Source organism: Lepisma saccharinum, chromosome 3, assembly GCF_977018435.1.
Source record: "Lepisma saccharinum chromosome 3, izLepSacc3.1, whole genome shotgun sequence".
Taxonomy (NCBI): Eukaryota; Metazoa; Arthropoda; class Insecta; order Zygentoma; family Lepismatidae; genus Lepisma; species Lepisma saccharinum.
The window spans coordinates 107209458-107226674 of record NC_139231.1 but is presented as its reverse complement, the minus strand read 5'-3'; the positions used below and the strand labels follow the sequence as shown (position 1 = coordinate 107226674).

The 17217-nt window shown below is 41.1% G+C and overlaps 2 protein-coding genes across 2 annotated transcripts in view; one reads left to right on the top strand and one right to left on the bottom strand.

The window, feature by feature from the left end:
- Nucleotides 1-17217, bottom strand: part of LOC145985280 (uncharacterized) — a 40643-nt gene that overhangs the window by 10914 nt on the left and 12512 nt on the right. The gene's annotated exons all lie outside the window — the stretch shown is intronic.
- The window catches only part of LOC145985281 (E3 ubiquitin-protein ligase SIAH1A-like), a 166702-nt gene continuing 161272 nt past the window's right edge, over nucleotides 11788-17217 (top strand). Inside the window, exon 1 of the mRNA XM_083119104.1 lies at nucleotides 11788-11808. The gene's annotated coding sequence lies outside the window, so the exon portion shown is untranslated. The remainder of the gene's footprint in view (nucleotides 11809-17217) is intronic.

The window sequence follows — 17217 nt, the reverse complement described above, 5'->3', positions numbered from 1 at the left end:
TTCCTGAAAGACAAACGGGAGATGAAAACTATCCAGTTCTTCAAAATACTGAATTAGGTTGGATTTTAGCTGGTCGGATGGAACAGCCTGTACAACCTAGTACACCCACAGTCGCATGTTTTGTACGCATGGAAGACAATTTGGATTCTCAATTACGGCGGTTTTTCGAGTTGGAGGAAATGTACTCGAAACCAAAAACAGCTGAAGAAGTAGCTTGTGAAAACCACTTCAATCAACACACCACCAGAGATGAAACAGGGCGTTTCATTGTTCGTCTCCCATTTCGATCAGATCATACAGAGCTAGGACATTCATACAACCAGGCATTATTCAGATTACATCAGTTAGAGAAGAGGTTTCAGCTTCAACCAGAGTTGAAAGAGGAGTATAGCAGAATACTCGAGGAGTATGAAATGTTGGGACACATGAAGCCAGTACAACCAGATCCAAATGAAGCTGATGTGTCATACTATTTACCACATCATCCAGTATTCAAACCTAGCAGCAGCAGCACGAAAACCAGAATTGTTTTTGATGCATCAGCAAAAACAACAAATGGAGTCTCATTAAACGATACACTGATGGTCGGTCCAACCACACATGACGATCTTCAGTCTATAGCTCTTCGCTTCAGAACGCACAAGGTTGTATTTACGGCAGACGCCGAGAAGATGTTCAGACAAATCCTGATTCATCCAGATGACACTAAGTTTCAACGCATACTTTGGAGAAAATCTACAGAAATGCCAGTACAAACGTTCGAGCTCACAAGAGTCACATTTGGTTTGGCATCATCACCATTTTTGGCGACCAAAACATTGCAGCAGTTAGCTGAAGAGGAAGCAACCAAGTTTCCGAATGCATCCAAAGTTTTACAACGAGATGTTTACGTTGATGACCTCCTCACTGGAGCCAACAGTATTGAAGAAGCTAGACAATTGCAAGGAGAACTAATCGATTTACTGAATTCAGCAGGATTCACTTTGAAGAAATGGTGTTCTAATCATCCAGAACTTCTTGAAGCAGTACCAACTACTCATAGAGAAATGCAACTACCATTTCAGTTTGACAAGGGAGCAAACGTTACAGCTTTAGGCCTCACATGGGATCCAGTCACAGATAAATTGCAAGCAAATAACAAGGAGATAGTGTCATGTTATGAAGACAACATCACTAAACGACAAGTAGCTTCTATTGTCGCATCAATCTTTGATCCTTTGGGACTAGTGAGTCCAATAGTAATTTCTTACAAGATATTTCTACAACAATTATGGTTCCATAACATGGAATGGGACGATAAGTTACCAGATCAACTCAACATGGAGTGGAAACGTTTGTTTCAACAGTTACCAAACATTAATCAGATACAAGTTAACAGATTTGTGCTAGTTCAAGGAAAAGTGGTTGACATTCAACTCCACGGATTTTCAGATGCATCGCAAGTTGCATATGGCTGTTGTTTGTATCTTAGATCAACAAATGGAAATGGTGAAACCACTGTACATTTACTTTGTTCACGTTCACGTGTGGCACCTATAAGAAGGATCACTCTTCCTCGTCTTGAATTGTGCGCTGCCTTGTTGTTGGCGAAACTAACACACAAGGTGTTACAACTACTACAATTGGAAGTCAGTAGAATCAATCTATGGACCGATTCGAAGATCGTACTGGCGTGGCTTGCATCACCTGCAAGACGATGGAAAACCTTTGTAGCGAATAGAGTTTCACAAATTCAAGAATGTACGAAGCCTCAGTACTGGAAACATGTAGTGTCAGCACAGAACCCCGCAGATTTAATCAGCAGAGGGACAAATGTAGGCTCACTACACACCTCTCAAATGTGGTTACATGGCCCTGATTGGCTATCACTTCCAACAACATCATGGCCTTCGAGTCCAACATCGTCAAGGGATAATGACTTCGAACTCGACGAACTTGAAGAACAAAGAACAACTACAGTAAGTCTAGTCACAAATGCACCAACAATAGAATTTATCAGCAGATTTTCGTCGTTATTGAAACTTCAAAGAGTGATTGCATATTGTTTGAGATTTCTACACAATGCGAGGAACAAACAAGAGAAACACATAGGATCATTGTCAGCAAGTGACTTAAGATCAGCATTGCATACTTGCATTAGAAGCGTGCAACACGAAGTTTATGGCAAGGAAATACGAGAATTGTCTTCTAACAGTCAGGTGTCAAAGGATAGTCAACTTTCAGACTTGCATCCTTTCCTAGATGACAAACATGTACTCAGAGTTGGAGGAAGACTTAGGCACTCACAGCTACCATATGATAGCAAACATCAAATCATATTGCCACCGAAGCATCATTTAACTGAATTGATCATTCTTTCAGAACAACACAGGTTATTACATGCAGGACCACAACTCCTTATATCTTCATTATGACAGGAGTACTGGATACCAAGAGCCAGACAAGTGGTCAGAGCTATTCTGCATAAGTGCCTCATTTGTTTCAAATTAAGAGCATCTGTTTCCAACCAACTCATGGGACAATTACCACCATCCAGAATACAGTCCACTAGACCATTTCTAAACACTGGAGTTGATTACGCTGGACCAATTATCATCAAGCCGTCGATCACCAGAAACAAATCAAGGTTGAAAGCATATGTAGCAGTATTTGTATGCTTTGCCACCAAGGCTATACACCTAGAATTGGTCGGAGATCTCAGCACCAAGTCATTCATTGCTGCTTTGCGAAGATTTACGGCAGGCAGAGGAAAATGTCTGAACTTGTACAGCGACAACGGAAGAAATTTCGTAGGTCCCAATCGTGAGTTACAAGACTTGAAGAATTTATTCCAATCATCAGACTTCAGCAAGTCTTTAGAAGACCATGCAGCTCAGGAAGGATTCAAATGGCATTTTCTACCACCCAATAGCCCAAATATGGCTGGACTTTGTGAAGCAGGAGTGAAGTCCATGAAGCATCACCTGAGGAGAATCGTAGGGAACTCTGCTCTCACTTTCGAAGAACTTGAAACACTCTTAGTTCAAATCGAAGCCTGTCTTAACTCCAGGCCCCTCACAGTATTGTCACATGACCCTACAGATCCCAGTTTTATAGCCCCTGGCCATTTCCTTATTGGTGCACCCCTAACTAGTTTTCCTGAGCGTAGTCTAACTAACATCAAAGAATCCAGATGGCAGAAATTGCAGCAGATGTACCAACAACTATGGGACCGTTGGTCAAAGGACTACTTGCATTCCCTGCAGCAGAGGACCAAGTGGAACACCCAAAAGAAGAATTTGGAACCAGGAACAGTGGTCTTAGTGAAGGAAGATCACCTACCTCCACTTACATGGAAACTTGCTATAGTTGAACAAGTGCATCCTGGTGCGGATGAACTAGTGCGTGTTGCAACTGTTCGCACTTCATCTTCAACCTATAAACGTCCAGTTAACAAACTAGTGCCTCTTCCAATAGATCATTAGTTGTACCTTTGTTGATCGACTCGATCAAGAGGGGGGACTATGTTTGGGACAGATTAGTGTATGTATTATTATTTGTGTTATTAATGTGTGAAAATTTGTATATTTTAAGTATTCATTATACTTGTCGCCACTAGGTGGCAGGACAGTGCAGACTCTGCTTCGGAGACTGTGCAGGGCGTGGTACTTATTGGGAAATACCCGCACTGAACGAGAGAACAGCGAGAGACATTGCTACGCGGTGGTCGACTCCATTCCAATGTAGTCCATTGTCAGTGTACATTAAATAGTGTATATAATCAATCCAGTGTTTAAATAAGAAACGCAACAACCACCATAATGGTTGAGGGTTTGACGTGCTGATCAAACGTCACCCCATCTGGTTGAAGATCGCTAGGAAGGATTGTGGGAGGGAGACTGGCAGTCGGGAGATAGCTGTTGAGCCATGCGTTATTGTTATTATTAAAATAAGAAAAACAAGGGAATGAGGAAAAATTAATAAAAAAATAATTATCTATATTAAACCAACCATTCAATTTCATTTTGTTTTTCATGGATTGGTTGACCTACTACGCGGTAATCCCAATAAGTATATTACATGTTACACGATAAAACACATATTACTATCCGAATACTCATTCAATAAGCATTTTTGTTTGCCAGGAATCAATACTTATTGCATGTTGAGCTATTGCCCACTTAGCCGCCTCTGATGAAATCTATTATTCTTCAGAGTTTCTTTAAAATTCGACTCTGGTCACTTGTAATTTGTTGGGTGCAGACGCTGTACATCGACGCACAATGTGTTGCGATAAGAAGCGGCCTTGTGAAGCGTGATCATGCGTAACTCATGAACGCGAACAAGCTAGGCTACCAAGCTTATCTGCCTTTGAATACCAAGTCATTTTTTTAACCTTTCCCGAACGCGATTGCTGCTGTAGAAGTATATATACAGGGTGTTTCTAAAGGTCGTTTACAACGCTTGGGAGGTGATTCCTCACACGAAAACAAGCAAAAAGTCTAAGTTCCATTTTTACGACTGAGGCTTCGTTTCCGAGATAGGAGCCTCGCAAAAGGTGACAAAGTGAAAGTTACACCTAACTGGGACGAATACTATAACAGATAGAGAGGCGGTTACAAGGGAATCATAAAGGAATCGTATGTGCTCAGTCCGGAAGTCACTATGAAAAGTTCACTGCACGCATGCGCAATGGAGTCCTCAAAGGAATTGGGGATTTCCAGCAAGAACAATACATGGAAAGGGTATGTAACGCAGCAAGAAGGACCGTGACAATGAGAAATGCGTTCAAGACAACACATCCCGACCTCAAACATCAAAACACGAGCACCGAACACAAAATCCGAAAAGTTGAGCACGGTTGCATACCCCAGTTACACGCGAGGAATGAACGAATCATGTCATGTGGCATACGAGAGACACATTACTCCACCAGGAGGAGGGAAAGAAAAACACAATATCAGATGATTGCGACAACGTGTATTTTTACACGCAACAATTACGTAACATCCCCCCCACACACACACACAACAAACAACAAATGCTACAATGTCTTATGCACAGACAGTGCATGTCACTGTACACCAACTGAAGATGTCACTTTCACCACACAAAGGGGGTGGGGAGCAATACCAAAAGTGTTCGCATGCGATCATTGTGACATAAAAGAGACCAGTTTTGGAAGCGCTGCACAGTCAAGTCTGGCTCTCGTAGTCTACGTTTGACCTTCATGACTGCTGTTCCCGCGAGAGGAGCCCGAATGGTTGGTTCTCTCCGGCAGTCGTTCCAGTCGTGTTGCAGGTGCTGGGATATGATCAGCAGTTCGCTCTAGGTTGTCATACGCATTGAAGAGTACTAGTATGTTGTATTGAAAGAAGTTGACGTGGTGGAGTGGACAAGTCAAGTATCGCAACAATTGGTCTGTGGTGTTCTCACGGTTATATGGCCAATTTGTGCAGTGTGCCAGTGTTAAACAAAAACAATACTTTGCAGTTCCAGCTCCCTATTACACAGATGGCTGCGTATACGACCCAGCAGCTAGCAGACATGCATCTCATGTATGGGGAGGCACGTGGTAATAGCCGTGAGGCAAGGCGTCTTTATGGAGAACGCTTTCCACATAGACGTTTACTGTCTCACACCTTCTTTCAGGTAGTGGACAGTCGACTGCGTGAAACATGGTCAGTGTTACCACCGCGGCAAGAAGTTGGAAGACCCCGAAGTGTACGCACACATCAGTTTGCAGAAGATGTGTTAACAGCGGTCGCAGAACATCCAGGCACCAGTATGCGAGTGCTCGCTCGGGCACGAAACACGTCTCATGTGAATGTTTGGCGAGTGTTGTCAGAGGAAGGAATGCACCCTTTTAAACCTCGTGACTTTCGCCCTCTAATGGAGTTTTGCCAATGGTTGTTGCATCAGCTGGACACAAACCCTCACTTCGGGGCAAACATATTGTGGACAGATGAAGCCATTTTCACCAGGATGGATGTCTTCATAGTAGAAACAGTCATGTATGGGACTTTGACAACCCACATGCACTTTTTGTGGCCCATCACCAGCACAGGTTTGGTTTTCAGTGAATGTGTGGTGCGGGATAGTACATGATCATTTAATTGGACCATACATTCTCCCTGTTCGCCTGAAAGTTCGCACGTATCATGCATTTCTTATTGAGGTTCTGCCTGAACTGTTGGAGACCGTACCTTTGGCACTGCGGCAAGAAATGTGGTACCAACACGATGGTGCACCAGCTCATTTCCATTGTAATGTACGACATTTCCTGAATGATGTGTTTCGCAATAGGTTCATTGGTAGGGATGAGTCTGTGCCTTGGCCACCGAGGTCGGCAGATCTCAACCCTCTCGATTTTTTCTTCTGGGGAGAAATGAAAACCCTTGTATACGACACCTGTCACATCAGCTGAGGACCTCGTTGCTCGCATCAACGTCGCTGCCGGGACGGTAGCAGATACACCTGGCTTGTTTGCTCGTACTCGACAATCCTTGATTCGTCGCTGTCATCTCTGCGTAGAAGTAAACGGCAGACATTTTGAAAACCATCTGTGATTATTGCCCTCAGCAAATCTCAGTGAGAACACTCTTGGTGTTGCTCCCCACCCCCTTTGTGTGGTGAAAGTGACATCTTCAGTTGGTGTACAGTGACACGGACTGTCTGTGCGTAAGATATTGTTTGTTGTGTGTGTGGGGGGGGGGATGTTACGTAGTTGTTGCGTGTAAAAATACACGTTGTCGTAATCATCTGATATTGTGTTTTTCTTTCCCTCCTCCTGGTGGAGTAATGTGTCTCTCGTATGCCACATGACATGATTCGTTCATTCCTCGCGTGTAACTGGGGTATGCAACCGTGCTCAACTTTTTGGATTTTGTGTTCGGTGCTCATGTTTTGATGTTTGAGGTCGGGATGTGTTGTCTTGAACGCATTTCTCATTGTCACGGTCCTTCTTGCTGCGTTACATACCCTTTCCATGTATTGTTCTTGCTGGAAATCCCCAATTCCTTTGAGGACTCCATTGCGCATGCGTGCAGTGAACTTTTCATAGTGACTTCCGGACTGAGCACATACGATTCCTTTATGATTCCCTTGTAACCGCCTCTCTATCTGTTATAGTATTCGTCCCAGTTAGGTGTAACTTTCACTTTGTCACCTTTTGCGAGGCTCCTATCTCGGAAACGAAGCCTCAGTCGTAAAAATGGAACTTAGACTTTTTGCTTGTTTTCGTGTGAGGAATCACCTCCCAAGCGTTGTAAACGACCTTTAGAAACACCCTGTATATTATCTCAAAAGAGCAAGAAAGGAAATTGCACCAATGTTCTCCCGTCGTATAAAACCAAATATTATCTATTAAACGAAAAGTTACGATTGTCAATAAACGGTTTAACCAATCTGAGCTTTCAGGAACTTTTCAGGCATAATTCCACTGTCTAGGCCCATGAGAGAAAAGCAAGCAATACTTTTATTTATTCTTTAAATCAATTAAAGGAATGTGTAAGAATTTATAAGCAATAAAAAGCGGAACGGAATGACTGTTGTTCTACCTTAAAAATTGTTGTTCTTCGAAATAGTAAAATAAGAAGGATTTAATCCAACACCTTAACACACTGTTCCACGACTCTCTATTGACTAACACTGTCAAATGTGATGTGATTTTATGAATACAATTTTCCGCCTGTTTACGTATAACGTCTCGCACATTTGACAGTTCGCAAACGTTTTTGCAAACGCTGTAATTATTTCGTGTTACCGTACGTAACAGCAAATACATTTCATAAGACTGTTCTGGACACGAGACTTGAGTCAGAAAACAAGCATTTCGTATGTTGCAGTATCACAAGAAGAGAACATCGCCCTGCAATGTTCAAGGCTCAAGATATTTTTCATTAATAATGTCTAATCAACATAATAAGTTAGAAGAAGTAACTAGCATTTTCACAACAACTACCAATATTCATGTTTTTCTTCATCACTTCCAAAATATATTCTCGAAGATAGCTGCTATACGACAAGAAACAATTCAAAATTAAAGTAAAATTCAACTACGTGTATATCCAAGGACATTTACAATATTGGAGGAACAGAATACTTAAACATTGTTGATTCAACGGAAGGTAAGACGTGGTGTAGTGGTGTCCGCCCCCGTGGTGGAGTGGTTAGCACATCGCGCTACGACGCCGGGGGTACCGGGTTCGAATGCCGGCTCGGGCATGGATGTTTGTGATTGTCTGTCCTGAAAAGTCCTGAAATTGAAAATTGAATGAAATGATAAGGGCTGCAAGCGGTCCCAGGTTCGATCCTCCATACAGGTGTTCTCTTTTGTTTAATTCTCCTTCTATTAAAAAAGAGCAAGGTGATATTATTTGTAATAGTAGTGTAAGTGGTTACATTGTTCTACATCTGGAATTTGCTAAAAAAAATAAACAAATAAATGAATTGACACACGATCAAAGGGATATTTTCACGTATCAGATCTTGAATTATGATACTCTAACGATAATTGTGTTCTGCTTCAAAGACATTGACAAATATTAATGAAATAACCATTTATATTTGTGGCAATTCAGGACACACTAATATTACCCCTTTTTCCACTCGAGTTCAATGCAAAGATAGCTCCACAAATATCGACTGAAAAGTTTCCATCATGTGCAATTCTCCATTGAATGTTTTTCGCCGAGTCGTATTACCTTCGTTTTCTTTGTTACAAACAAGTATTCGTTGCACATGACATGTAGGAGGGGGGATGGATCTGCATTTCACATTGATCAGCTCCTTCTACCTGTGTTCAGTAGCGAAAGCTTGTGGGGGTAGTGGTTACCGTTAAGGATTGATAATCTCATGGTCGTAGGTTCAAACCCCTCCGGTGGCAGAAACTTTTCGTACGTTTTAGACATATCCCATTGCGTTCATTGTCCACGCCGTATGAAACGGAATGATTCAGTTTGGAATTAACGATGGGGGGAGGGGAAATGTTAAATAACAAAATCTCAATTTCAACGAACCGAGAAGAGGAGAAAAATTGGATAATACATTCACGTTTTTAGTGGTATAATCGCACGTAAAATCAAAGATCTTACGTGGAAAATTTTATCTTGCTCTGAACTCGGCCAAAAGGATTTTCGCACCGATCTAATACATTCTCCAATACATTATAAAATGTTAATGAATGTTTCATGTCGATAATTTTATCAATGCATCAGTTCTTGACGCCGAGACGTATTTTCTGCAACTACCCCTTCTCTTCTCTCGTCTCCAGTCCCTTCTGTTCTTAACTTCTTCTTCTCAACTTCTCCTTCTCCTTCTTCTCTCCCGTCCTTCTCCTCTATTTTCATCTCATACCGCCTTCCCTACTTTTCTCGCCTCTTGTCTCCATCCCACTCTTATCCACTCCTCTTATCTCCTCTCCTGTCTTATATTTCCGACTCCACGGCACTGTTCTCCTCATCTTCTCGTTCTTCTCTCTTTCTCTCTTTTACTCTACTCTCCACTCCCCTCTTCTCGTCTCCTCCTCTTCTCGTCTCCTCCTCTTCTATCACCTAGCTTTCCTTCCTCTCTTCTCTCCTCTTTGCTCCATTTGCCTCATCTCTTCTCGCATCTTTTTCCTTTCTCCTCATTACTTCTCCTATCCACTTCCTCCGTCCTCTATTTCCTTCCCTTCTTTACTTTTCCTCTTCTCATTTTGCTTTCTCTTTTCTCCTCTCCTTGGTTCCCTTTCGTTTCCTCTCTCCACTTTTCCTTTGTGTAGACTCATCAACAATGAAATACTAGAAAATCGATGTTGTTTCTTTATGAGAGTATTGCAACAAATGAAATACTGATTTTTTTCTAGTTTTATGCAATAATATTTGGATATCTTTCTTTCGCGTATTTTATAAATACCTAATGTGAATGTGGCAACCCTGAAATTGAGCCTAACTCTACATGCAACCCACCAACGCCTTGTGTAAATTGGGTTGCCTAGTTTAAAATGTCGTTGTCCTAAAACTTTTGAGAGACGTTGTACATAATTAATTCTACGCCAGAGGTACCGGGTTCGAATCCCGGCCTGGACGTTTCAATTTCATCATCACTCATCCTCATCGTCGGGATTAGCCAACGAGATAGGCGTCTGCAAATGTCTCAAGAGTTGAGAATACTCCGCGCGTCGATGTGAATCGCGTTGAAGCTGCCCCCGGGGGGAGATTGAGCTGCGGCCCCTAAAATGGGTCAAACGTTTAATTGTGACACACGCTCCATTGTCTCCCAATGAGATTGTTATAACCCAGAAATGTCCATGATTGTACAATGATCTCAATACCATCCCTATTACAAACCGATCTCTCTCTCGCTGTGTGTGTGTGTGTATATATATATAAATAATTTAAAATACGTGAATGTTTCTTCGAAATGAGAGTCTTTGCTCAGTTAAATGATCCAGCGAGGAAGAAGCACTCCCTTCATCATTCAGTGATGCCAACCCTAGCGTTATGGTTCTAAACCTAGTATAATATGAACTTCGTTGCCACCTAGCACCCTGTGTTTGGCATAATGGTAAAATCTAGCATCATCTCTAAACGCGCGTTCCTGAGAGACAACTAAATTGAATTCAATGGAAGACACTTTGAGGAAATATATTTCATCTTTTCTTTATCCTCCCTGAGTTAGTAGGTGAACATTTTATGAAAGTAAATCTGTAGAAAGTTGGAGGTCACAAATGAAACATGAGCCGCCGTTCCCAATCATGAATTTTCTCCAACTTTTCCAAGCACTATACTGAGTCCATTTAATTGGTTGTTTGATCCATTGCAATTGATTTGATGTGCGAAATTCTCAAATGTTGCTTAACTATAGTAAATAATGGATAAACTAAGTTCACAACTCCAATATAGCTGCATAAATTGAACTCAAAACTACATAATTAGTTGCATTTAGCATAATTTAAGAGTTGAAGAAGCAATATTCTTATCACGGGATTGGCAAAACACACGACGACAGGCTGGGAGGACTCCACAAACGTCGAACCACAGATAAACGTATCATACGTAAACGTATAATTGGTCGAACCAATCAGCTTGATCCACTCAAAAGTGGGTACAGTGTTGCAGCTAAATGGAACGACAGTACAAGTGATGCGTGTGCCTGTTTAATTGAACGCATTTTCAAAGTCTTTCCTCGGTCTGTTTACCATAACTTCCTACACCTTAAAAAAGGCACGAGTCTCCACTGCGTGGAAGTGAGGTTGACAATGGATGTACTACGTGGAAGGGTCACCCCTTATATCCCGGTAAGATCGATGTGATACACAGATATTACCAGGCGAATTAACCATCACTAATGGCGCAAATGCAGAGGTTGAATTTGAATATTTTACTCGTTATTTTGTAGTCCATGATTATCATGCTTTCAGAAATTTTATCATGTCTTCTCAATGCGCAATTATCGTTCGTCCTTGATATTATTTTTCAATATTTCAAATCTTTGGTGAATAATAATAAAATTAATAATAATAAAGGAGGTAAGAGGTTTTCAACGATCTTCAATTCTAACAAATTAATGTTTAATAAAAATAAATAACAAGTAAATAAATAAAAAGAGCAATACGAAAAAAGCTATGTGCTGCTTGCTGGCAACAAATCCAGGATACCTGGTTTGGAAATGTTCTACGGATAGGCGTAGAACATGCGAGAAATTGTAATTGGGAATCTTGATTTATGTGTTACTATCCAATATTTTAATTCACTATCCTCTTATTTTTTTTTCTTTTTAGGAAAGCTGGGTCAAAGGAGAGGGTTGGATGCAGCGCAGCAGTTACCATGATATCTTACGGACGAGGTGAGTAGCAGGATGAAAATTTGCTTGTAAGGAATCCGCAGTGTTGACATCTGGTGAGAGATTTTGGTACTGCTTTGCTTGGGATTGCTTGCTTCGGCATGTGGACGAAGCTAATGGAGAAACTAGAGTTTGAACAAGTGTGTATTTCTCGAGAAGTTTAAAACCAATGACATCCACACAAAACTTATTGCGTCACATCTTGATACTATTTAAAGTAGTTGTCATCACAGAACATTTGAAAAAATGCGACAATAGTGCATTTTCACATATGCCACGCAATTAAAGTTTCCCAATTTCAAATCACTGAAGGGGGTTTGCTTTGATCTGAATGTTTCAAGCACTTCAACACATAAAACTCCTCAAAATGCACTCTTGTCAAGCTAAAAAGTATCTCTCAAGCAATTTCGCGCAATAAAGTATGTAGACTTACACCACAATATAATATCACCGATACCAGCAAAGTTTCTCACCATTTCCGTGTTTACATAAATAAATGCTGGAGCTTTATACAATTAGAGAAAGATTAATTCTCTGACTTTTGGAACTTGTCTTCAAATCGTTTGGGAACATGATCTGGCCACGAACTTTTCAGCACCCTGTACATAGCAGGCCATGATAAATAATTATTTTTGTTAAACGTGTATTAATTATACACCGAAACCAAGAATCAACATAATTCAGCATCATTCAACAAAACTTCCTCTCAATCTTCTCTTGAGGATCCGTATTGATTTTGATTTCCTTATTTATGTTTATTAAATTATCTATGGGCAGCATATTCTAGGGCTTTTGATAAGGTAGACTGAACACTAATTGGTCTATAATCCGAAGCATTGATCACATGTGATATTGTAGGAAGTGCTCGAACATAAATGTTAATTTCCATAATGATGTAAATACCAGAGGTGAGTAAAGAGTTAATACCTTGGTAATATCAGTGACATATTCAATTATATGGCTGGCAGTTTTTTTTTTAACTATGGTAGAAGAGATATCGTCAGTTCCTTCTGCATTACCTTTTATTTTATTAATTGCAGTTTCTACCTCATCCTTCTGGACGACATACAGAGAAAATTTTGAACAAAATGTGATGCCGAGGAATTTATATCTTTAATTGTATTTGTCTTAGTTGTATGGTATAATGTCGGTAGTGTACAAAGATGATCATTAAGTTAATTTTCTGAAATGTCAATATTTGTGTTATCTGATTCTTTCCGGTTTACTCCCAATACATTTAACTTCTTCCATAATTCTTTAGAATTGCGTATTATGTAGACTGAAAGCATACTTTAGCTAAGCTTTCCGAACGTCTTGTGTACGTATATTCAAGTAAATATGTTCATTATGTGAATCATCCCAAATATAAGCAGGTGAGATACGAGCGACCTCACTATTTTACAATGCAAATCTGCGTACATTTATTCTGATTGTATTTTCTATATTTCTGTTCACAATCACAGATAAACTGTAATACTTTTATCTGTGGGTAGAGGTTTTGCTGTAGTCCTACTTTCGACTTCTTTGCACATCCCTGAGTTTACATTAGATTCTTGTACATAGAAGAACATTCTAAAAGTTTCAAATTCCATCCATTTTGAATGAGCATCAACACCCATCATGCACTGTACTGACGAATATTAGCAAGCATTCTGTCCCATTTCGAACGATTGTATTATAGAGGCAGCAACATTAGCACTACAGTGGTAAAGCAAGGAAAATGGAAGGAGTAAAGGTTAACACGACACTGGCGAGGTCTCATAGTAAATTCCTGCTAGCAGTGGCGAAGATATAGTACAAGCAATGCAAGCACTGCTTGCACTATTAAAATAGTATTTAATGTATTTAATGTTGAGTGCCTTATTTAGTTTCTATCGCACTCGATTTCGCGAAATTTTACGGCCGCAAACTCTCTCAGCAGCCCGTTGGCAAGCACCAAACTCTCTGCTTGCAGCCACTGCGCGGGAAACCAACGCTTCTGAAGTATCATATGGCGAAGGGTAGATGCTGGTGAAGGTACGGTCCCCAAACCACTAATAAAAGCTCTGCTTTTCGGAGCTTTTCGGCTTCTCGAAAACACACGAGCCAAGCAGACAGCAGACACTACTAGCAGAAAGCATATAAGTGTTAACACGATATCGAAGATGGATATTTGCTTTATTATAAACACAGAATTATTGAAATAAATCATTATAACTGTTCCAATTCCACGTAAACATACTTTAAAGCATTACTTTAACTTTCACGATTTGTAAAACGTGCAGATAAACATGTTGTCCCCGGCGCTGGAGAGCACTGGAATCTGCAGAACAGCTGGATATTGTTACCCTGCCCCCGTGTCAGGGCAACAGTGTTTTTTTTTTCTTATTGAAATATTTATTAATATGTTAATTAATTGTGTAATCAAGTGTATAAACATATATATGTGTGATTAGTGTAAATCAATTTATTATGCATTTTTAGATTCGTATTATTCCATGTATAAATACCATGTAGCTATCTGTTCTTTCTTCGTGTTTCGAACGTTCAGAGGAAAAGGCGGGCAGTTTAGCTGTTAAAGATTAAAAATTTTGAAAGAAGGGCGGTTGGCAACAGACGCCAACCAAACGTATATAAACTCCCAGATGAGAGTAGGGGAGGTCGGCTGTTGGATCTGAGACTTGGAAGGGAGAGGCTGTTTTTTGCTTCGGTCGGCTAGGACCGGAGGACAGGTCTCCCGAAACGGATGCTGTAAGAGATTGGATTGCCGGGCAAGCTAGTGCCTTGGTGTCCAGTTTACAGGTAAAAAGGTAGTTTGTACTGGATGTTATTTTGAAGTAATTACGGTGCGCCGGGCAGCCTAGTGCCTTGTCACCGTGGAGGTAGAGAAATGTACACGTCGGGCGGCCTCGCGCCTGTTAAGACGTTTCTTGGAGTAACGCGAGTCTACCTTGTGACAAGCGTACTCCTGATGTAATTCATGAAATGTAAAGCATCCAGGTACAAACAATAGAGATTCCAACATCAAAATTAGAGTTTTGGCCCGATAAATAATTAGAGAAATGAACGTTCGGATACGACTTGTATATACTTCAAATTTTACTTTAATTAAACTATAGAAAATATCCAAAATTTCCGTTTTTAATTTCACACATGCTGGACAAGGTAATTTATCCCCCTGATCATAAAGGTTTCGCAAAAGGTTTTCCGTTGTCTCTTGTAGTTAATTATATAATTATGTTGACTTGTAGCAACCCACGTGCATTGTCGTACAAAGAAAGATACCCCTAGACAAATCTGAGCCGAGTACGAAGTGCACCGAACCTCGAGTGCGGAGGTAAAGTGTGGGGGGGCCAGGCGAGTAACATAATTATTTGGGGGCTCTGTCCGCGATTGAACTTATTTTTTTTGAAGGTGTGTCGTAGGATATTGAACGAGATTTTTATTTGAAAGTTAAGGAGAGAAACGGACGAGGATCGAACCGATGATCTTGCGAAACAGAAAAGGGGAAGTTACAAGAATGTCGCTTGGTAACTCGAGTAGGTCCAGCACGACCGCGTCAGAACTTTCTGTTGTTGAGGAACAGAGGTGCGTTCCGAGAGTGACAACGGAGGAAATTCGTTTGCCGCTTCCGACATTTGAGGGAAATGTAGGGAAGGAAGATGCTTTTTCGTATCTGGATAGGATTCAAGATTACGCGAGAACGCTGAAAATTGCTGAAGATGATCTTCTGAAGCAGTTTATTCCTCTTTCGTTGCGAAATGAAGCGAGGGAGTGGTTTTTGTTCACGAAACCGTTCGGTGATTTTTCACAATTCAGGCATAAATTCTTGCAGGCTTTTCATGGATTGGATTATCAGAGAGAAGCAGAGTTATTTTTGTCTCAGAGGTTTCAACTTGCTAACGAGGGATTGGCGGAATACGTTCGCAAGGTTGACAGCCATTTTAGTAGGATAAGGAATTCGGCTTCTGCACAGGAGAGAATTGACTTTGTGAAGTCGCACTGCAATCCGGTATTTAGGGATTATTTGTACAACAAGACATTCACTTCTATGAGAGAATTGAGCGAGTACGCCCTAGAGCTACAAGCGGAGTTTTTGGAAAGGCAGAGATTCAAATCTTTCGTTTCGGAAGACGAAATTTACAGCTGGTCTTTGAGAAAGTCATTTAACCAGGAATGCGAAGAGGAAAGGGGGAGAAAGAAATCTGATATTTTCTTGGACCCTGTGAGCATTGGTTTTGACCGCCCGAAAGTCGAGCGCTTGAGGGTTGAACATGTGGTTTCACGCCCTCCACCCTCGCGGCTTGCGGTGAGGGATGAAAACAAACAGGACCGCTTTTCGAAGGAAAATTGCCAGAGAAATAAATTATGCTACACTTGTGGACAGAAAGGTTGCAGAGCTTCAAATCACCATAGGGAAAACAAGATAAATGAACGTGGGAATGAAATAACAAAAAACTCGTAGAGTCGCCACGAATTTGTCAAGTTCGTGGCGTGGAAACTGCAAATTTTACGCGGAAGGAAAATTTTTCACGTCACAATGTAAATGTAAAAGACGTAAGGGAACCTATCGTTTTATGCAACGTGGCTAACGTGGAAGTACACGCATGTATTGATACGGCGTCGTCCAATAACTTTGTGTCTTTGGAGGTCTTCGAGAAAATGAAGACAAATGGAGTGAAATTGAAGGGTTACAAAACTAAAGTAATACTTGCGGAAGGAAATGTGGAATCTCTGGGGAGCGCTTACGTGAATATTAAGTTTCACGGACACAAGGCTCGGGATCAGATATTTGTGTTATCTAGTGCTAATCATGAAATGTTAATGGGAAGGACATTAATGGCTAAGCTGGGACTTGTACCCATGATTCATCGTAACGGGTGGGCAATTGAGCCTGATCTTTCGAAAATCGTGCCTTTTGATTCGCCGCCGACACGTGACAGCGTTGATGCTGTTGGTTCTAGGGGACTGGGTTCGACCACGGATGGAGTCGAAGGAGTCCGAGAGAACGTTTCTGCTTGCGGAGCGGAGACACGTAGCAGCGACATCAAAGAGGAGGGGGTTGACGAAGAGAGAAGGATTGCCATGCTGATGGAGGGTACCGATATCTCAGAGGAAAACAAGCCGAAATTGATTGCCATACTGAGACGGCATATTGATGTTTTTCAAGATAAACCGGGATTAGCAAAGGATTACGAGGTTCGTTTGGATGTGAATAACGAGAAGCCGTTCCGAGCGAAACCTAGGCCACTTTCTGAGCAAAAGAGGAAATTAATGAATCAGGCTGTTGAGCAGATGCTTGAAGACGGGATCATTGAAAGGGGTGACACAGATTATCTTTCACCGCCTATTCTCCATGTGAAGAGAGATAACACATGTAAAGTGATCATCGACAGCAAAGGCTTGAATAAGAGATTGGAGGCTAGACGTAGA